Source organism: Pleurodeles waltl, chromosome 3_1, assembly GCF_031143425.1.
Source record: "Pleurodeles waltl isolate 20211129_DDA chromosome 3_1, aPleWal1.hap1.20221129, whole genome shotgun sequence".
Taxonomy (NCBI): Eukaryota; Metazoa; Chordata; class Amphibia; order Caudata; family Salamandridae; genus Pleurodeles; species Pleurodeles waltl.
In genome coordinates this window covers 1350459741-1350481683 of record NC_090440.1, presented here as the reverse complement: position 1 = coordinate 1350481683, position 21943 = coordinate 1350459741, and the positions used below count along the sequence as shown (strand labels likewise).

The following is a 21943-nucleotide window of genomic DNA, read 5'->3' as shown; positions in this document are numbered from 1 at the left end:
CGTCACAGTGCCAGACACAGTATTGCAGGTGAACCTGCTACTAGAGGTGCCAGTGAGGGCACTGAGCACTCGAGTGGAGTGCGTGGACGAAAGAAGTGATGATGAGGGCTACAGGGGACCACCTCAACATGTGTAATTAAGTCATGCTATGATGCTAATAGTGTGACACTGTTAATAGATCATGTCTGCACATTGTGAATAGCTATGTCCTACTGACACAATGTTTACCTGAAGTCAAGGTAATAAAGATGCTAACTACTGAAAAACATATTATTTAAGTGTATTTGTCATTACTTACGTCAAAAATGGTTGCATGTGATGTCAGCCCGTCTTTGCCTGCCTTCAGCTACACTGGTCCTGTCTGCTGGTAGAAGGGGTGGTAAGGGATCATCATCTGAGTCTGGCTCCATGAGTTCCACTGGTATGTCCCTCTTGGTTGCTATGTTGTGCAGAATAGCACATGTGGCCACAATTTTGCAGGTTGTCTCGGGGCTGTACTGTAGTGCACCTCCACTCCTATGGATGCACCTGAAACGGCTCTTCAGCAGCCCAAAAGTGCGCTCAACCACGTTGCGGGTTGCCCATGTGCAGCATTGTACCTCCTCTCTGCTGGGGTGGCAGGGCTCAGGTAGGGCGTTAGCATATAAGTGCGCACTACATAGGCACTGTCTCCTGTAAGCACAGAGAGTACAATGAGTACATTTTCTGTGTGCGTTATGCTTACATCAATGCATTATTGTGAGCTACCATATTACCTAGTAGATATCCTTCCCCAAACTCCCCAGCTAGCAGTCTTGTGTGTATCCCGCTGTGGCGAAAGATGTAGGAGTCATGTGTGCTCCCTGGGTATCAGGCCACAAGATCGGTAATGATGTGGGAGGCATTGCATATCACCTGTATGTTCATGGAATTATGGTTTTTACGGTTGCGATACACATACTCTGTGGCCGATGGTGGACAGATTGCTACATGTGTCCCATCAATGGCACCTAGCACATGTGGGAACTGTGCTATCTGGTAAAAATTAACTTTGGTTTGTTGTACTGCCTGTGGGGTGTTGGGGAATCTTATGTACAGTTGTATTCTGCTCAGCATGGCATTGAGAAATGCATTGAAAAATCTAGAGAGGGCACTCTGTGATACCCCTCCAGCTGCTGCTATGACCCCTTGATAGCTCCCTGAGGCTAGTAGGTGCAGGGAGCATAATACCTGCACATGTGTGGGTATGCTATTGGTCCTGTGTGTTGTGCGCTGCAGCATGGGTTGTAGCTCAGCTATCAGGTCAAGTATCATGGCTGAGCTTAGCCTGTACTTATCATAAATTTCCTCCTCAGTCTGGTCAAAAAGGGTTATGCGCACTATGAAAATGCGCTCCTGTCTCCTCCTCTCTCTCCTCAAACCTGCCAAGATCCTCATTCTTCTCGCCATGACGTAGAGTGCAGCCATTGTGGAAGAGGGGCTGAGGCATTCTGGGCCTCTTTATATAGGTTACACCTGGTTACCACCTGGTTTCAGTTTGTGGTAATTTGCATGTGCAAATGGCCATTCTGCGAATAATCACAAATTGCGATTTTTTGCTACATCGCATTGCGAATCCATTTTTGCGTATCGCAATCTGCATCTCGCAAATAGCAGCATGATTTTGGTAATCGCTGTCTGCAATTTGCATATCTGTATTGCAATTAGCGCTTCGCTAACAGCGATTCATTAAATCATGTAGCTATTTGCGATACGCTGCTTGCGACACGCAAAATCGTCTCTCATTCGCAAAAATTCGCAGTTTTTGCGATTTCTATAAATCACACTGCGAATGCGTTTCATACATCGTGAAACGCATTTTTGCCTTCGCAAATGGCCATTCGCACTGTTTGCGAATTCAAAAACGTTTGATACATCTAGCCCTATAACTCTTCACCCTCACTGTCCTGCCTCTATGCATTTTTCCAGTGGTTCTTTTTAATTCCTCCCTTTTGTTCCCTTTCTTTTCTTCCTTCTTTCTGTCTCTTCTTCTCCTATCACCCCTCCTCTTTGTTTCTCCCATTTTCGTTTTATTTTCTTTCTCATTTCCTTTATCTCTTTACCTCTCGCCATTTCCCTTTCTCCTTTTCTTTTTTTATTTCTCTTTCGCCCTGTCACAGCCCATTTTCCGTTCTCTCTTTCTCATCCTCTCCATAGTCCTTCCTGTCTTTTCATCTCCCACAGGACTTACCCTCAACCCAGGTACCTCAGCCTATTTCTAATCGCTGCTCCTTGCCCTATCCTTGATGCCTGCCCCTTTCTTCCACGCCACGTCTCCCCCATTAACCTGTTCCAGCCTGATCCTGTCTCCGCCGTGAATTGTTCTCTGCCGCTGGCTCACTAAGGCCCATATTTATACTTTCTTTGTGCCGCTTTTGCGTCACTTTTTGACGCAAATGCAGTGCTAAAAAAGTGTAAATACGGGCCTAAGGGCCTGAGTTATACTTTTTTTGTGCTGATTTTGCATCATTTTTTGACGCAAAAGCGGCACAAACTTACAAAATACAATTATATTTCGGCCCCGATTTATACTTTTTTTTGCGCCGCATTAGCGTCATTTGTTGACGCAAAACCGACGCAAACTTACAGAATACAGGCCCAAATGCGGCGCTAAAAAAGTATAAATATGGGCCACAATTGTATTTTGTACGTTTGTGCCTCATTTGCATAAAAAAATGATGCTAATGCGCCGCAAAAAAAGTATAAATCAAGTCCTTCGGGTTTTCGCCGCTTTTGCATCGAAAAATGACGCAAACGCGGCACTAAAAAATATGAATATGGGCCTAAGTCTCCTTCAAAACTACCTCTCGGCCCACCGCTCTCCCCCAGTTTCTGTCCTGAAGCCAATCTTTGTCTTCCTCCTCCTTTTGTATTTGTGAACTTTATTTTCTCTCTGTCTCAAAATCTCTCTTCCTTCCTCTTCCCTGTGTATCCCCGGTCTCCCGAGTCTCTCTCTTTCTCTGTTTCCACGTTTCCTCCCCACTGTCGTCCTCCCCGCAGTTTCCATCTCACCCCTCTGCCTCTCCTGCATTGTCACTCCTCAAGGCCACCCTGGCTGAGTCAGCCGTCCCCGCCCGCCTTTACTTCTCTCCATTCCTCACCCTCCTCCTGCTGGATAAACAATGTCCACAGTAGTCATGGTGTGTAATCCTTAAACAAAGGAAGCAGGAGTAGGGAGGGGGAATAGCAGCTGGACTAATATGGTCAGGAAAAGCAGTGCCTAAGTGGTGTCTGGAGAAAAGGGAGAATGAGATACTAACCTACTGGTGACTGGGGGGGGAGGGGGGGGAGGGGGGTGTAGCCGAAACTGCTGGCGCTCAAGACGCCCACGAAGAGCAAATGGTACAAGATGGAGCGAGTTTGTCTAGGATCACACAGCTTGGTCGTGGTGGAAGCAAGAATTACAATTGGGTCTCCTGGCTCCACGGTCAATACGAGGGCCGTTCCCAACACCCTCACCCATACCACACCCCCACCTCACTACACCACACCTCAGTAGCTGTTCTAAAATTAGACCTTCTATCTGTCTCATCCGGGGGAGCAGTTGTCTCGGCAACCTGGGCATTCACTAGCGCTAGCGGCAGGCTCCTAAAATAATCTCTGAGACCCTGTGTTACATTTTTCACAAATTAAGCCCTGGCTGTGTATGACCATTTGTGGAAAGTGTATGTGGCAACGATCTATCCACGTGTGACCCGTGTTGAACGGTGCATGCTGAGAACTGGCTAAGGGGTGGGTAGGGTTTTTTCATGTGTTTTAGGGGTATTTGGTCAGTTTGGGAAGGACTGCCTCTGTGAGGCATGTGTGTCAGCGCATGTTGAGTGGTGAGTGTTGGAAAGAAAGGGCTGGCCAGTGCTCTGGTGTACACGGGGAAGTGGCCTATCTTTCCTGGGCCTGCGAGCCACCGCGTGTGGTTAGGAGGAACTTGCTGGAAATGGTTGCCCATCAGGGTGCTGTCGGTCCACGCATTAGAAATGCCACACTTTGGAAACGGCATGCAGTGCCGGGGGAACCCCACATGTGTAATGGAGCGTGCTGGAAAGAAAGTAATGGCTTTCGGACAGCATATCAGATTCGACATGTAGAACGGAGTTACTATGTGCGACCCGTGGATCACCAAATGTTGAAAACTGCATGTTGGGAGGGGTTGGTTGGCTGTTTAGGGTCTAAGGGACTCCATGTGTCAACTGGAGCACGCTGGGAGAAGATGTTTGAGGATCTCCACTATTGAAGAGATCAACATTCAGGATGTGTGGGTGCTCATTTGTGACTCATCACACTTAAGTTGTGTAGAACTCACCTGTATCTGTGTTCACTTTCCTTGACATCATTAGGACCCCGAGACTCCAGTCTGGACTACACCCCCTCAAAACCAAATGAGTCAGTGACAAGTCAGCAGATTGGTTGTGGGTAAACGGGTCATGTTTATTATAGTCCAAGTCAAGCACGACATAAAACAAGCATTATAAAGTGTCAAGTGAAACATAAGTCAAAACCACAAGCCATGCTATTTACAGAACAACATCTAGACTGCAACACAGTTAAGGGAATGAGTACATGAAACTAAGAAGCAGAGTGAGCATACCATCATTTACAATGGGGCCTCTGTTGACAACACTTCAACCCTAAGCTCTAGGCAACCCTTCATCCTAGATGGACCAGACAGGTGAAACCACCTTTATCTCTGAGGGGTGGTGCCTACCTGCACCTTCTATATAGCACTTGGTCTTGCCCCTGCAACACCATGCTGTCTCAGGAGCTACATGAAGTGTGATCAGGAGTTACAGCCCCAGGCCCTACACCTATGAACTGTGAGCCCACGCCCCAAGCCAGTGTGAACGTCCTTGCTCCGAATGGTTTGCTGCCCCCACCCTCAGTGCTGATGTGAGAAATATGAGATGGAGGGCCCTCGTCCTGTTGAGGAGCAATCTTGGAGGTAAATACCAAAACAAAAGAGGGATGGGTGAGTGGATGGCTAAATAGTGCCAGTGTCAAGAATCTGCTCTTGCTGATGGGATAGCCAACAACGAAAAGGGGGTGCCAGGGCTAACCCAACGTACATAGGCTCAGGTCAATGTGGTGGCAGGGGTGGATGCGATCTGCAAATCGCATTATTCACTTCTGCTTCCTGTCGCCCATCCCGGGAGTCACAGGTCTGGTGACAAGTAGCCCAACACAATCAGGAGGAACACCCCCCACCTGATTTGGCCATAGAGTTGCGTACGCAGTAAAGGGCGGGGTCCCAGGCCCTGACGCCACTCTCCTCTGAGGCTGGGACTCAGAGACCCCAGACAAAGCCACAAAATAACACGACTGGTTTGGGCTAAATAGTTATTACAGTGCAAGCCAAATACAACATAAAACAAATACCGTAAAGTGTCAAAGATCTACCGCCGTCGCAATGGCCTCTGCTGAAAAGGAGGTGACCAGAGGCAACCTGGTCGCCCAGCGTTAGGGCCCGCTGTGTGAGATAGCATAGTCCCCTCATGCTGCTCCAGGAACCCCAGCAGCAGAGCAGGGGCGTAGGAGACACAACATTTCTGGGGGGGGACAGGGACAACCTTGAGGTGGGCCTCCTGCACAAAGCTTGCACCCAGAAGGGTTGCCGTGGGGGGGGTGATGGGGGGGTAGGCGGTCGCTTCCAGTCGAGTCCTGTGAGACCGGCAATTCCCTGTCTGCTGGGCCCTTGGCTGCCTATTAGGCAGCGACAAGCTCTGTGCTGCAGTTCGCCTGTGTAAAGTCCTAAGAGGCCTGTACTGCCTGCTTGGCGCAGTGCTTCCTGTTGATTCCTGTGCTGCCTGCCATGCACTGTGCTGCCTGTTGGGAGCTTTCTTTCTAGTCAGGCTGTGTCAGTCTCTGGCACCCCCGCCTGCCTGTGAAGGCCAGTAAGGCCTATGATTGCTGCTAGGTCCTTGTCTGACTGTCAAGTGGCAGTCTCTGTGCTGCCGCCTTCTTGTGAACTGCTGTGCTGTCTGACAGGACCGGCCTTAGTGCTGGTGGCGCCCTGTGCGACATTGTTTGTTGGCGCCCCCCAGTGACCACTTCTGCCACGGATTCCCTCACTACTATCCATCACCACTCTCTCTCAGATGCATTTCATTAGTTTTATAGCACCACTCATACTGGGAAATATCCCTTACAACGCAATCAATGCAATGCATTGACCATGCTGCCATTACCACAAATATGGGGCTAGCACACATGCCTTTACCACACATATCTTTACCACGCATATGCGTGGTTACAGCATAGAGAGCGGTCTAGCTGTCCGGGTGGAACAGGAAGAAGCAGAGGAGAGAGAGGTAAGTAGGGCTGTGGCCGGGTTTAGGGTGGGAGGTCGGGTTCATTTTTAGGACAGGGTAGGGTCGGGTAGTTTTTAGGACATGGTGGGGTAGGTTTTAGGGTTCTGGGGGGCAGGGGCATCAAGGTAATTTTTAGCGCAGTTCAGGGTAGGTTTTAGGGTTCAGAGTGGGGGCGGGTAGTTTTTAGGACAGGGCAGGGTTACTTTTAGGGCTCAGGGCGGGGGGGTTAGGGCTCAGGGCAGGGGCAGTTTTAACTGATTGGGCAGGGTGGAGTATGGTATCAGGTGTAAGGGGGCAGGGCAGGGAGAATTTACCACGCATGTTTCTTTACCAAACATTCTTTTACATCAAAATTCGTTGTAAAGGCATGAGTAGTAAAGACACGGTCGTTGTTGAGACCGCGATGTTAAGGCATGCATGATATACGCATGTGTTGTTCCATCATTCAGCCCTCACACCAGTCTAGGGTGTCAAAGCACTTTACATCACACAGATATTACGCAGAGACAATCATCATATATGTGTAAATCAGTGTATATGAAATGTTACATAAGACAGAGGACGACAAGGTGTAGGTGTCATAGGTCATCCATACTGGTAGCAGGTATAGTTTAAGAGTGGTTTATCTGGAGAAGCGCAAACTCAGAATTTAAAACATAACACCATGGTTGGGGGCTTTCTTTAATAATAAGAATTGATTTGCGCTCAAATTAACTTGTTTTGCAACATTAAGTTAATGAAAAGGTGGAGGGAAATCATAACGCTCTAATCTATACCTTGATGTTTGCATGCAGCTCTTTGATAAGTTCATTGCTCACTGTTCCATATTCAGTTTTAATTTATAAATTGCAGGGGACAAAAAAGGAGCTCTCAGATGTAGGATGCTGGCCTGGTATGTGGTGAGTACCTATGGTATTATCACCTTATACCAGGTCCAGGTATCCCCTATTAGTGGGGTGTAGGCAGTGTCTAGAAGCCAGGGCTCTCTAGAGGTAGCTGCGGATGAGCAGCCAAGACTTACCTAGGAGACATGCAAAGCTCATGCAATACCACTGTAGTCACACAGCACTTACACACATGAAAGAAACACGTGTTATGAAAATAAAGGTTCCTTATTACAGTAACACAAACACGAAAACACTAGATAGGCATACTCCAATAGGATGTAAGTAGCACACTATCATATGTACAGCAGCAATCAGAAGTTGGCATAAAAAGCAATAGAAAACAATGAAAAGCAATAGGCAATACTGAAGGCCTAGGGGGGACCACACCATATACTAAAAAAGTGGAATGCGAAAGCTGGGTCCCCACGCAAGGAAGTGGAATCTGTAGAGGGGAGCTGCAGGAACTAGGAAACCCCAAAGGTAAGGACCAGAGTGCCCTCCAGTGACCAGGAGAAAAGAGGTAAGTTACTGGTTTTTCCCCAACCCACCAAAAGGACTTCAGAGAAGGATATTGCAAAACGCAGGCAAGACTGCAAGAAGCTAGAGGTGGATCCTGGAAGAGGAAGACTTGGAAAAGAAGGGGACCAAGTCCAGTTTACGTAGGAGTGTCCGGTCGTGGCAGGAGCCACTACCCACCCATCGGTGGATGCAGGAGTTGCTCGGCCGGGAGATGAAGACGGTCAGCAAGGCAGCACTGGAGCAGATGAAGCGTTCCTAGGTGATGCAGTCGACGTCCCATGCGGGATGAAGAATTGAAGTCAGTCTGTGGTGTGGAAAGCCAACCAGCAAGCCTTGGCAAAGGCAAATGTCGCAGTAGGACAAAAGTGGAGCTGCCGGGGACCAGCAAGGTCCAGGGGGACTTAACCCACGGAGGGGAGTCCCAGGTGACCCTCGGCAAGGCACAGAGTCTGGAGAAGGAGAGGCAGCCCCCACAGAAGACCTACAGGCAAGGAGCCCAGGAGCTGCAGAGAGGCCCACGCAGCACACCTGAAGAGAGGTCCCATGTCGCAGGCGAAGCACGTTGAGGGCTGTGCTTCACAGAGAAGAGTGCTGGAGACTGGGGCTACTTGGAGCCTGAAGATCCCTTGGAGGAGATAACAACAGGCCTTGGTAGCTGCAAGAGACGCAGTGCATGGGGGTACTGTCCTGCATGGGAAGGCAAGGACCTACCTACTCCAAAGTTGGACAGCTGGTAGAGAGGACCAAGGAGACCACTCCAGACTATCACCCCCTGATGCAGGATCCACGCAGCTCAGGAGCAGAGGAGATCCACGCAGCCGGTCGTTGTTGCAGTTGGTGCCTGCAGATGCAGGTAAGTGACTCCTTCACTCCAAGGAATTTTCCTTCTTTCTTCTCATGCAGACTGAAGACTTGCTGCCCTCAGAGGAAGCACAGCCGGGCTAATGTTGCAGTTGCTGGAAGGAGCCGGAGAAACAATGCTGCAGGGTGAAGTCGCTGCTGGAGCTGCAGATTGTAGGTTCCTGTGAAGTCCAGTTGCGGTTCCAGTGGCCAGAAGTCAAAGTAAACGCTGCAGAGGAGTCCTGCTGGAATCTTGCACATTGAATCTGAGGACCCACCCAAGAGGCAAACCCTAAATAGCCCAGAAAGGGGGATTGGTCACCTAGCAGGGTGACCACCTAGGAGGGGGCTGTGATGTCACCTGCCTGACCTGGCCACTCAGATGCTCACAGAGGCCTCTGCCCACCTTGGATTCAAGATGGCAGAATCAAGTGGCCACCCGGAGGAGCTCCAGGCACCACCCCTGGGGTGGTGATGGACAGGGGAGTGGTTACACCCATTTCCATTGTCCAGTTTCGCACCAGAGTAGGGGCTGAGGTCCCTGAACTGGTACAGACTGGTTTATGCAAGGAGGGCCCTTCAGAGCATACCATTAGCTTGGCGAGGGTACCCCTCCCAACCCTTGTAACACCTATTTCCAAATGGAGAGGGTGTTGCCTCCCTCTTCCAAAGGAAATACTTTGTTCTGCCTTCCTGGGCATGAGCTGCTCAAGCAGCAGAAGGAGGGCAGAAATCTGTCTGAGGGGTGGCAGCAGCATGGGCTGCCCGGAAAACCCTAGAAAGCTGATAGGAGCAATGCTGGGGATCCTCTAAGGAGCCCCCAAAGTGCATGGAATCATACAAACAATACTGACAATAGGATTGGGGTATGATTCTGACATGTTTGTTACCAAACATGCCCAGCTTCTGAGTTGCCATTATGTAGCTGGACAGAGGGAGTGACCTATGTCCAGTACACTCGTAAAATGGCGTCCCCGCACTCACGAGGTCCAGGAAAATGTAGCTGGAGTTCGTGGGGGCACCTCTGATCCTCCAGAGGTGCCCTCACACACAGGTACTTGCACCCTGCCCTCTGGCTAGGAGGGCCTGCCATAGAGGTGACTTAGAGTGACCTGGTGCAGTGACCTGAAGTGAAAGGGTGCATGCACCTTTTCACGCAGGCTGCAATGGCAGTCCTGCAGACATGGTTTACATGGGCTCCTATGGGTGGCATAATACATGCTGCAGCCCATGGGGAACCCCTGATCCCCCAATGCCCTGGGTACCATATACTAGGGACTTATAAGGGGCACCAGTACGCCAAATGTGGGGTGTGTGTGGTCCAAACAACCACATTTAATGGGAGAGAGCACTGGGGTCCTGGTTAGCAGGATCCCAGTGAACACAGTCAAAAGTGGGGTAACCATGCCAAAAAGAGGGTACTTTACTGCATCTGACAAAAGCAGTAACCCACTGACCTATTCACATTATATAGACTTTGTGATCTGCATGTAGACATTCTTTGTAGCAGGCATAGCAACCCTGTACGTTATGATGAGTCAAAACTCCGACTAGACAAAACTTCAATCTCTCTTCAGGAAGACCATTAATCACTGGAATTATCTTGAGATTTTTATTGTTGCCTGAAAACTGTTGATGGCAAGGAACACCCAGCAGGTGCTTTTAAAGTCAGAATATACTTGCAATCACAGCACCCCCATCCTAAGTCAGCACCCGGTACAGCGGCACCGGTTGCATCGCCCTAGAGCCGGCCCTGCTGCCTTACCTAGCCCTGTCCATCTCTTAGGCCATCTGGTTCTTCCAGGAACCTGTGCTGTGTGCTAGTCTCTCTGCCGTCTATCCAGCAGTGCCAGGCTCCGTACCACCACAGCCTGTGAAGTCCTGCAAAGCCTGTGAGCTGCCCCAGTGCTGGCTTCCATCCACAGGCCATTGGCAGGAAATGATATTTACTGACAGCCCTTGGCCTTTAGAGCGGGCTTTCACAAATACCAGGAAGGCTGAGGGAGAGACAGGGGACCGAAATGTTGGGGAGGCAGGATGTCAACTTAGGGGACAATAATTAGCTCTGGGGCATGCAAGCTGGAGACAGAGGAGAGAGAGGTGACAGAAACGGGTGCCCTAACAAACATTGCTGCACAGGGTGCCACCAGCGCGCTAAAGCCTGCCCGGCTCATATCTCACAGTAACTCAACGACACTGTTTTTAGAAAGGGAGATACTCTGCAACACAGCACTGGATTTAAAAAGAAAGGGAGTTACTTGGCAATACTTTATTTAATTTCCCAAACCTCTTTACCTTCTCAAATCTTGCTGCTGTCTTCAGGGTTCGATCTTCAAGGGACAGGAAGGGTCCCGCTCAGGAGGGACTGGATGCACACAGCAATCAACAAAGGGCCTCTCTTCTCCCTTTGTTCTCAGAAGTGCAGACTGCAGGCAGCTGTGGCGGCAAGGTGAGAAGGAATCCCTTGTGTGCTGCAGCACAACAAAAGGGCAGAGGGCAAGTGTCCTGGAGGCAGGTCACACGTCAAGTGCAGGGCCAGTATAGGTAGCGCTTTCACGCGGCGCTAATGGCCCTGCGAATTACAGAACAGAAGGGAAAATTCTTCTGTCCCCTCGTCCCCCCCACCCTTGTCCCCCGTGTCCCCCCCACTCCAAAATCTGGGTGGGACATATCCCCCGCGACCCCCCCACACTTCCTACGCCCATGCAGCAGAGTTCTATGTAAGCTGGGCACCATTAATGGGTGCTGTGTGTTGTATGTGGCCATGGAGTTTGCATTTACTATATGGATGGAATATATTTCCTATGCCACGGCAGGGGCCAGTGATCTACCATATATACACGGTTCTCACTCCAAGAGGTGTCCGGGGACCCAGGAGGGAGCTGTGTGGTGTATGCTACATTGTACAGCTACATTCTCAAGGAGTTAGCACTTGCTTAGGAAGTTCCAAGAGATCCCTAAGGTCCGGGTTGAGGCACTCTGTTGGAGCACGTGCGTCAGGGGAAGTTCCAAGAAAGAAGGCGCCGGATGGAGTTCTTCTACGGACCTTGCCTTTGTTCCAGGTTAATTGGTGCAGGAAGACCCTTTGCTGAATAATTCATTGTCCCCGCTTTCCGTAGGCCCCGCGATGGAAATCTCTGCAGAGTGGATGCGGAGGTCACAGTTAACTCATTCTCTCCTCTTCCTCCCTCCTCAAAGGTTACTTAACATACGTGCCATCCAAGTCCCATGACCATTCTTCCATTGTTTCGCTGCTCCCAGATGGGAAGCTAGGCTTGAAAAGTGCTGCCATTCCCCTTAGTATTTTTGATAGCGGGGTCCCTGTGGGATGCCCGTTTCAAGCAGACTTTTGCAAAGACTTCAATAGCTTGTGTGCAGTATAAACACGAGTCTCTATTTTTGCAATGTGCTTCCGGGTACAGGTGCGGTCAGTCTGGTTCTGTAGGAAGTGTTCTAAGACACGCTGTGCTCTGCTGTTCGGCGAGAGTTCCATCTCCCATCTAGCAGGAAAGGCGCAATTAACCAGACCAGTTAGAGAGTAGAAGGCTGCTTTATTAGGACAGGTAAGCAGACTAATAACCACATTTACATAACATTATTCAAAAGCCCGCCTCACTAATACACAGACCAAAACTTAACACCCCACTCTCATAAATGGGACTCCCAAATACTGAAAGTTGTCCCATCCACCATTCAATCATTCATTCATCACCACCCCTTTTCTTTAAATTCCCTGTCATTCTCACTCAACCCCACCATCCTCCCCCTGCATTCCCTCTGCCATGCCTACACTGCAGAGCATCCAACCCTTCTGGCCTGCATGGCTGTCCTCCCATTCTGGCACCAGGATAAACCCTGCCAAGGTGTTTTTCCTGCCCCCTCCCCAATATTTAACCAGCATTTTTAGCCTTTGAGACCACCAAGAGAGAAACAAGGCTGTTGCCACAACAGCCACATGCTTTCAGCTCAGAACCCTCCCCCTCAAAGAAAGAGGGCTATCGCTCCAACAGCCACTAATGCCAACCTCTAATGTAAAAGGCGTGATAGGCTCTCTTTGATCTCAAAGAAATAAAGCTCATTTCCCAAATATGAAAGGTGCACCGTATCGTGTTGAAAAAAATCAAAGTCCTCCTTTCTAATGTCATTATGTTCAATCCATCCATATTCACTTGCCGTACAAAAACGTAGCATATCTCTGTTCACTTTCTCCCTGGCCCTTTCTATTGCTGGATATCAAATGGTCCCCCTCCATACTCTAGAGAGAACCAACACAGTCCAGACCATCCGCATACGTGCCCACGATTTACCAATCACATCTAGATCATTGGTTTCAATAAACCCAGCCCTGACTCCTCCACCAGAGCATGCTCTCCCAGTTGGATTGATAAAACATCCGGACAATGCCATACCAAAATCAATCAATCAATCAATCATAGTATTTATAAAGCGTGCTATGTACCCGTCAGGGTTTCGAGGCGCTGAGGGGGGGGGGGGGGGGGGGGAGGGGAGCGCTGCTGGTTTAGCGGTCGAAGAGCCAGGTCTTGAGGAGCCTTCTGAATGCGAGGAGGTCCTGGGTCTGGCGAAGGGATGTGGGGAGAGAGTTCCAGGTCTTGGCGGCGAGGAAGGAGAAGGATCTGCCGCCGGATGTCTTGCGCTGGATTCGGGGTACGATGGCGAGGGCGAGGTTGGCGGATCGGAGTTGACGTGTTGGGGTGTAGAAGTGAAGTCTGGTGTTGAGGTAGGAGGGTCCGGTGTTGTGAAGTGCCTTGTGAGCGTGGGTCAGGAGTTTGAAGGTGATCCTCTTGTCTACCGGGAGCCAGTGGAGTTCCTTTAGGTGAGGGGAGATGTGACTTCGGCGGGGTATGTTGAGGATCAGTCGGGCGGAGGCATTTTGGATACATTGGAGGCGTTTGATGTCTTTGGTTGGGTTGCCTGTGTAGAGTGCGTTGCCGTAGTCAAGTCTGCTGCTGACGAGGGCCTGGGTCACCGTCTTTCTGGTTTCTGTTGGAATCCACTTGAAGATTCTGCGGAGCATTCGGAGGGTGTTGAAACAGGAGGAGGAGACGGCGCTGACCTGTTTGGACATGGTGAGGGCGGAGTCCAGGATGAAGCCGAGGTTTCTTGCGTGGCTGGCAGGGGTGGGTGGGGGTCCGAGGACGGAGGGCCACCATGAGTCGTTCCAGGCCGAGGGAGTGCGTCCGAGGATGAGGACTTCCGTCTTGTCGGAGTTGAGTTTCAGGCGACTGTTGTTCATCCAATCGGCGATGGATTTTAGTCCCTCGTGGAGGTTTGTTTTGGCGGTGAGCGGGTCTTTGGTCAGGGAGAGGACGAGCTGGGTATCGTCGGCGTAGGAGATGATGCTGAGATGATGTTGGCGGGCCAGTTGAGCGAGGGGGGCCATCAGACAACCAAGGGAGCAATCGACCCCATTTCATTCTACCCTTCTCCCACCAAAAAACATGAATGTCTTCAAAAACAAAAACGTACATTCGTCCAATATGGTCTCTGTGCTGTATGTTTCTATGCCTAATATATAGTAGAATGCCCCAGGATCCATATGGTGAATGCCACAGCAAGAGGTCCCGCAACACAACCTGAAATGAGAAAAGGATGTTAAGCACTATACTCATCAATGTTCAACTCCTTGCTATATTGTATACATCAGTCAGATGCCCTGCTCCCCAACATTCGCACTTTCTGTAGTGAAAAACCCTGTCTTGCCGCTTCAGAGGCTGCCCCAGCTGTAAAGTAATGGGTGCCAAAATAGTTGGAATTGTCTCCTGCCACACCAAGCACCCTCCTCATGAGTGCCAATACCTTTTCTGGGGTCAACCTGGACCCATCGTTATGTCTGAAGATTGAATTTTCTCTAACCCCGCCCCGACCAGCTTAAAACAGCGCCAAGCCTCCACCGGGCACATTGCACCTCTGAGCCTGTGTAAATAAATCCTGGTACCCCTTCCCACCTGATCTGTCTTTGATCTTGCAAGAAAGATGGTTAATATACAATCTGTTTCCAACACATGTCCTACCTTCAGCCCCCCACTAACTGCAGTACCAAGGAGCTCCGAAATCATGAAAGCCCCATAAACCACCCACAATGTACACAGTTTGAAGAATGCTACTTCAAAACTGGAATAACAAAAAATTGCCAAACCACTAACCATCAATATCAAACTTTTGATTGTTATAGGTTCCCTGACAACACTTCTTCTCTTGCATTCCTTTGCCCAATCTGCTAAAATCCTCCTACCCATCTCACATGCCAATGTCTCGTATCCCCAAAAACCCTTACCATAGAAGCTCACACCTGCCAGCTTCCCTGGAATGGTTGGGCGCAACACATTTTTATCTATGTTAGACATAATGAAACGCATCACGTCCTCCTGCCTGACTGAAATACCTACATCACTCTGGGCCCTCCATCGTATCCCACGCCGGAAAATTCTTCCCGTGCTCTTCTGTATGCAGACTTCATACTTAATGTAATGGAATTCTCAACCAACTCCTTTACTCTCATTCTGCTAATTCCCACATGTCTGGTGGAACTTGGGTCTTCAACAAATCCGCTCCAGGCACCAAACCACAGAATCTCTGCCACTGAGAACAAGACAAAGCGTTTGCAATGTTATTGTCCGTTCCTGGTACGTTTGTCTTTAAAAACAATGTTAAACACCAAACAACCTAACATGGATCTATGTAACAATTTTTGACAGTCTCATGTGTTTCGCTCTCTGACCATTCACCAGATCCACAACCGTTCTATTGTCAACATTAAGTGTGACAGTCTTGTTTTCCAGGAACTTGCCCCAGACTGCTAACTCCACAAGCAGTGGGAAGAACTTAAAAAAGGCAATGTTTTTCCGCTCCTGCTTCCAGTGTGATGACCATTTCTCTGTGCATTGCCTGCCTTCCTAAAAAAGTCCAAAGCCTTCAGAGCCTGCTGCATCTGAGTAAATTTGCACCATCCAATGGAAATCTTTATCTAGAGACCACAACAAAGCGCCATTAAAGCCACGCAGAAACATCAACCATACCTCAAAGTCTGACCTCAAACCTGCTGTGATCCTTATTCTGTGATGCAGCAATTGTGCATCTGCCATTGCAAAACCCAGCCCCCTACAAAAAGCACAACCGGCTCTGACCACTTTGCAGGCAAACTTCAGATTCCCCAGCAATTGCTGCATTTGCCTCAATTGCAACTTGTTAGCCAACACTGCCTTTTCCAACAATTGCACCGATTCCTGTACTTTGCGCTGTGGTAATGGGGCCTCCATCTTGTTTGTGTCCAATTCAATCCCCAAGAAAACCTAATCTGTACTAGGACCTTCTGTTTTCTCCGGGGCTAAGAGAACTCCCATGTCCTGTGCTAACTCCTGAAAAATTGACAACGAGGTCTGACATGAATCCCTATCACCTGCACCAATAAACAAGAAGCCATCTAGGTAATGGGTAATCAATTCATCTCCCAATATGAAAATGAAACACCATTACAAAAATGAACTGAAGATCTCAAACAACTTAAAAGTAATAGCACACCTCATGGGTAGCACTTCATCCACATACAAAGAATCTTGAAATTGAGTGCTTAACAGATTAAAATCAGAAGGATGAACCGGGAAAAGTTGAAAAGCAGATCTGACATCACATTTTGCCAGTGCAGCACCCACACCTACCTTCCTTACCAAACAAATGGCAATGTCCAAAGACGCGAATTGCACTGCGGAATCTTCTTGTGCAATGAAAACATTAACAGATGCCCCTCTGGCCAGGAAAGATGGTGGATTAACCTGAATTCACCTGCATATTTTTATGGGACCAATACTAATGGGGAACCATCTATTCTGGCAGTGGCCACCAGTGGAAAGGACCCGTCATTCTCCCCTCTGACACTTCCTTTACAAACTTTTTCTTTATTACCTCTGGATGTTCTTTGGCTGATTGTAGGTTTTCTGCAAATCTCCTGACTCTTGGTCCTCGATAACCCAACCTAAAACCAGTCTGAAATTCCCATTTTAAAACCAGCAGCTCCTCCTTATTAGGATAAAATTCCAGCCAAAAATGTAGACCGTCTAATCTAATTGGTTTAAAAGGCCTTTTGTCTTAACATAGCTGCTCCTCTTCCTTGACCTTGCCCACTGCCACTGAAGGATGCTTGCTCCCCAAAACATTCTAATACAGAGTGTCTCCCCCCACATTTTGACCACTCATGCTTGTACTTGCAAGGATTTCTGTTGAAGTTATGCTCCAGGATTGGAGGAATATCCTCTGCCACAATTCCCGACCCCCACTGGGGTGGGTCACGCCTGAAATGTCCGATAAGGCACTTTTAGCTCACTAGCTGTATGCATAGAAGATGGGGGCCTCTGAGAGTACATCCATTGTACCCATAGCTTGTTGTCTACCTCACTCCATGGCCTATCAGGTCTCAATACAATCTGTGCTCTAAGTTCCTCATCATAGTGGAGCCAAGCGAAACCTCCAAATTCTGCACAAGCTTTCCATACAGTATCAAAGTATCAAAGAATTTGAAAAGGGACACTGAACAGTCAGGAAACTTTTCACAGTAAACGCTGGTGTATATACAACAACCATTGTCCAGGTATCAATATTAGTAGGAACACAAGGTCTCTTAGCCAGTTCTTATGCTTCCTCTCCCAAACACTCTTTTGACTGTAACTCTGTGTGGAAAAGAAAACATCAACAAACTCCCCATTCCAAATCTTTTCTTTAGTTGCAACAGAAAGATGCACCCCCAAAGGCATTGAGAAGCCGATATATGGTAAGCTATTAAAACCTTCCTTCTTATCTTTGACAGTATCATCACTTTTGTCATCCGTTTTACATTATCAGATTTCTCTTTATTGTCTGCAGTATCCCCAGTGTTTTTCTCCTCTTTGTTCTCCTTGTTAACCACAACTTCACTATCAGTGGCACTTACCTTCAAGCCAACGGATTGTGTGCCCACTCCTTTCTCTACAATAGATGTCCCCACCCCCATGTCCACCCTTACAATGTCATAACCATAGTTTCCTCTAAACTGCGCACCTGAGCGGGCGCGCACACATAGGTTTCCTTCTGCGCACATACCTACAATCAGTGGGCACTACAAAGGATTCAATTAAGTACTTTATTTGATCCTTTGAAGTGCCGCTGATGTTGAAACTGCACTACTAAATGCATTTTTAAAGACGGTGTGTTTGTCTTTACAAATGCTAATGGAGGCTAGTCCTGAAGGAGCAGGAAAGAATCACCAAAGCTTTCACTGCAGCCTCAGGCCAGTCTGCCATGTCCCTCTGCTCACCCCCAGAGAACAACAAGGCGAAGTGTGGCGATTTCATCACCCACTCAGTTTTTTTTTGTAGTATCTGCCTGGTTCTCAGGTTTATGTTTTCTTTTTGGACTAGAGGGTGAGTAAGCTGCGAGTTCATTGTGCACTAGTTTTGTGAGGATACAGACTAGCATTACATGCTACCTGTATGCGAGTTTCCACATTCTCCCTTGTGACAATATAAACTCAGACACACAAGTTTTCAGAGTTTCTTAATTTGAGGAGGCAGAGCAGTCTTGTGTGTGTGTGTACGTGTGCTGCTCCTGCATCAAGTTAAAGGTTGATGATTAGCCTCTCCCACAGGAGGTGCTTCGAATGATAGTAACAGAGTGCACTTTAACTGGTGACTGATAATATATGCCCAGGGACTAGGTATCTGAAAGCAGTGACTGAGAAAATGAGCTTGTCAGTAAGCAAATGAGAGTATGAAAAGGTTAGTGCGTTAGTGTAGAAGTGTTTGAGTGATTCATAAAATCAGTGAGTTAAAATAACGCATTCCACAGAAGTGTTGAAACAGTGTAACAAAGTGAATCTCTTAGCCAGACTCCCTCTACCTCAACCACAAAATAAGATGAAGCAGATTCTTCACAGAAGAATAACAAATAATTATCTAGAAATTACACCCGATTAGTAATTATTTGATACCATCTTTGGACTGGGAACATTTGGTTAATATGTTCAACAGAAAACTCCCTAGCCACCCTAAAAATGGAACACAAAACATGTCAAACTAAAACATAATGCAATAAAACTTAGATGTGTATAAAAATTCACATACTCACAATTTGGGGAAAATTATGCAGAATTAATGCATAATTACACAAAATGCAAATTCGGCATTTGTGTAGACAACTATAATTTTGAACATATTTGTAATTTTATTGCAGTATACCTGATGGTTGCCTTCCAGGAAAGCTTATACTCAATATAGTGGGTCTGACTTGATTACGGTGATGAGCCAATGACAAATGCTAGGGACCTGACCGGTTCAATGGGAAGAGTTATTCAGGTGTCATAGGTCTGATCTGTCTCATATATGAAAAGGTCTGACAAAGACAGTAGGCATGTTTTTTTTTTACTATGAAACACCCATTAACGTCAATAGGCCTTTACAGATAGATTGTAATTGCACCCTGTTAAAGCCTGCAGATGTATTTTGTTACTTCGAATCTCCCAGATTACAATTTTTAGGTAAGGAATTTGGTACTTATTACCCTTTTTAATAATCGTTAAGGGTTTAAGATTTGAACTGTAATACTTCCTGCTAGAATCTCTTCAAAATGCTGATAGGTTACATTGTCTTCCAGACTCCTGTCAAGAATAATCACTAAAAAAATAAGTACATATAAATGTAAGTCCAAAAAAATAAAGGGGAATTTGGCCATTTCTCTTCTCCCACTGGTCTGTACGGACATAATTTACACTCTCCTTCCAACCATGACAGCTTAAAGCATGAGCAACAGGTAAACCCACTTCAGTCAATGGCTCTCTTGCCCTGTAAGTGACGGCATTTGTCTGATCAGATGTGCACGTCCATCTGAAAATGAGTGTGCTTCAATGCCAAAGCTGGTAGGACAGTTTTTAAATTTTCCATTTTTTACCTATAGGTGCCTTTTATTTATTTCCTTCTCCTCTTTTTATTTTCATTTTTAAAGCATGCTACAGCCTAAAACAGCAGTCCTAACTGGCTACTTGCTTGATGTCCACTTCACCTGCAGTGTACTGAAACCTAGATAGCAGCTGCATCTAAATTAGCTGACCATCATGGAGTGATATTATTCATACTGTATCATTGTCTTTGGTATTGCAGGATGTCCAGCACAGTTCTACCATGGAGTCAGCTGTAACTATACACCACTATGTACAATACCAAGCAAGATATCCACCTTCTTAGTTTAATCGTGTTATTGCAAGCATACATGTGTGATCTTAAAACAATAGCATGTTTTCGTTTTTCTACTTTTGTTTTCATTTATCTTGCATGTGTTGTATTGTGGTTGTTTGAATGGGCGAATGCAAGAATTAATACGTTATTAGTGGGTGCACAAGTGCAAGGATAAGTGACAAGAGTGCATGTATGATGACCTATTCAGTGCATAAACCGGTCAGTTACTAAGGAGTAACTTTAATTTTAAAGCCAGACCCATTGGATTGCCGGTACTTATTATCTACCTTTAAGTGGTTGTGATCGACATGCCTAGCTGCACATTTCATCACTTGGCTGTGCACACAAGTAAGAAAAGTGTGCATGCAAACATTCTATTGCCGCACATCAGGAAGAATAATTAGAGGGAACATTGGTCATAACCCCTCTTCAAATCCCAAGTGTACCAGCACCTTTTCTCACCTTGTTGCAATGTTTGACCTTCATAATTCGACTGAGGCTTCCCGCCTCTCCCTTCAGGATGTTTCTACTACCTCCTGTACTCTGCTATGTCTGCCTTACCAACCGGCTCCTGCAATACAGCGCTAATAGAAACAAGATTAGCCTGCTCCCCCTCCCCCTTCCCCCTGTAAGTGGGGCCGCTTCATGCTGTTCACGCCAATGAGGGATTTCCCCTCCTCCGACTCATCATCGTCCTCCTCAAAATTCATGTCACACTCCATTTCCATACCAACATCCAGGTCCCTTCCACTCAGACGTTCCCCATCTCCTACCTCCCATCAAAACATTTTCCAATCAATTTATGAGGTGTCAGCAGCATTCTTGCCACTTAACGTCACTCCCTCGCCATTAGTATGGTCGCTGCAAACCTCTTCCTCTCTTCTGTCCGGTTGGCCGAGGTTACCTGAAACCTGGCTGGAAATAATTTGTCACTGCTGCTCCACTATGCTTCACCCCACCCTGCTGCAAAACACTATCTATTGCCCCCACCTCATCTGAACTCTACACGGCCGCCCACCTTGAACCAACTCCTGCAATACCAACATTCCCCCATAATCAAACTGTTCTGCTGCATCTGTTCTTTGAACTACATCCACTTCGTCCATAACCTCCTGGTAGAATAAACATTGTGGTCCTTTTTTAGTCACACTTTTGGCTGCTGACTGACTACCCTTCTTTTTGCCTTTTAATAGCAGTCCTATTTCTGTGTTTACTGCCCTCCCGGGAGACCTCGCACTCAATAACGCGTGCAAGCACTCTGACGCCACCTGGTTTGCAGCCTTCTTCGCTCCACTCTGCAGGGGAGGCACGGTGTCGCGTGCATCCTCTCTACAGGAGTTACAGACCTCTTCTGCTGCTACAAGAGACTCGAAGATCTCTCATTACAAAGAGTGTGTCCATGCCCTCCCCGACCCACCTGCAGCTCAGACTCCTCCTTACAAACAGTGAGTGAGCTTGCTTTACTGCACGCTCCTTGCTGACAACCTGTCCCCGATAGGTCTCCTTCACTACTGATAGCGCGTCAGAGCCTTGATAAGTAAACTTACAAGGAGACACGCCTAGGTCGATGAACCTTTGGACCACGTTCGGGGACTTCCCAGGACGAGATGTCTTTTTGGCATTACAAATCAATAGATCAATATCCCAATCGATAATCACAGTAACTAATCAACAGTTAATCAATAACATTTAATAAGAATCAATAAGTTGAACACGCCAGGACCTTTCAGTCATGAATAACCACAACAAACTAGTTAAGTGTTAGGATATTTATTTCCCTATTGGTTACAATCTAATATCATGTTTATTAGTCTCAATAGCAATAAGCTCATCAAAACCACTATTATTTGGCAATAAGAACCCAACTTAATCAATGCATAGATTATGATCATTTAGTATTAAGCACATCATTAATATGTATCAACTTAGCAGAGTCTCATTAGTACATGATTCAACAAAGCAAGAATTCAGTCATTTGTCTATTTGCGTCTGATTATTTGTGAACACCTTAACTAACCTCGAATTAGCATCAGCATGTTGGGCTTCATGCGAAACATTTTAGCAAATGCAAATTTAGAAAAAACATCTAACTATGGCCTCTATCAAAAGAGCAGTTGGTACCTAGAAAGAAAAGGCAAACAGACAATTACAATTTCTGCAT

General features: G+C 47.3%; 1 long non-coding RNA gene across 2 annotated transcripts in view; it reads right to left on the bottom strand.

The window, feature by feature from the left end:
• Window positions 1–21943, bottom strand: part of LOC138283355 (uncharacterized) — a 194030-nt gene that overhangs the window by 16305 nt on the left and 155782 nt on the right. Inside the window, exon 2 of one of the 2 annotated variants that reach the window (XR_011201212.1) lies at window positions 14974–15166. The exons of the other annotated variant lie outside the window; for it this stretch is intronic. This is a non-coding gene — a long non-coding RNA (uncharacterized lncRNA). The remainder of the gene's footprint in view (window positions 1–14973; window positions 15167–21943) is intronic. 2 annotated transcript variants of the gene reach the window in all.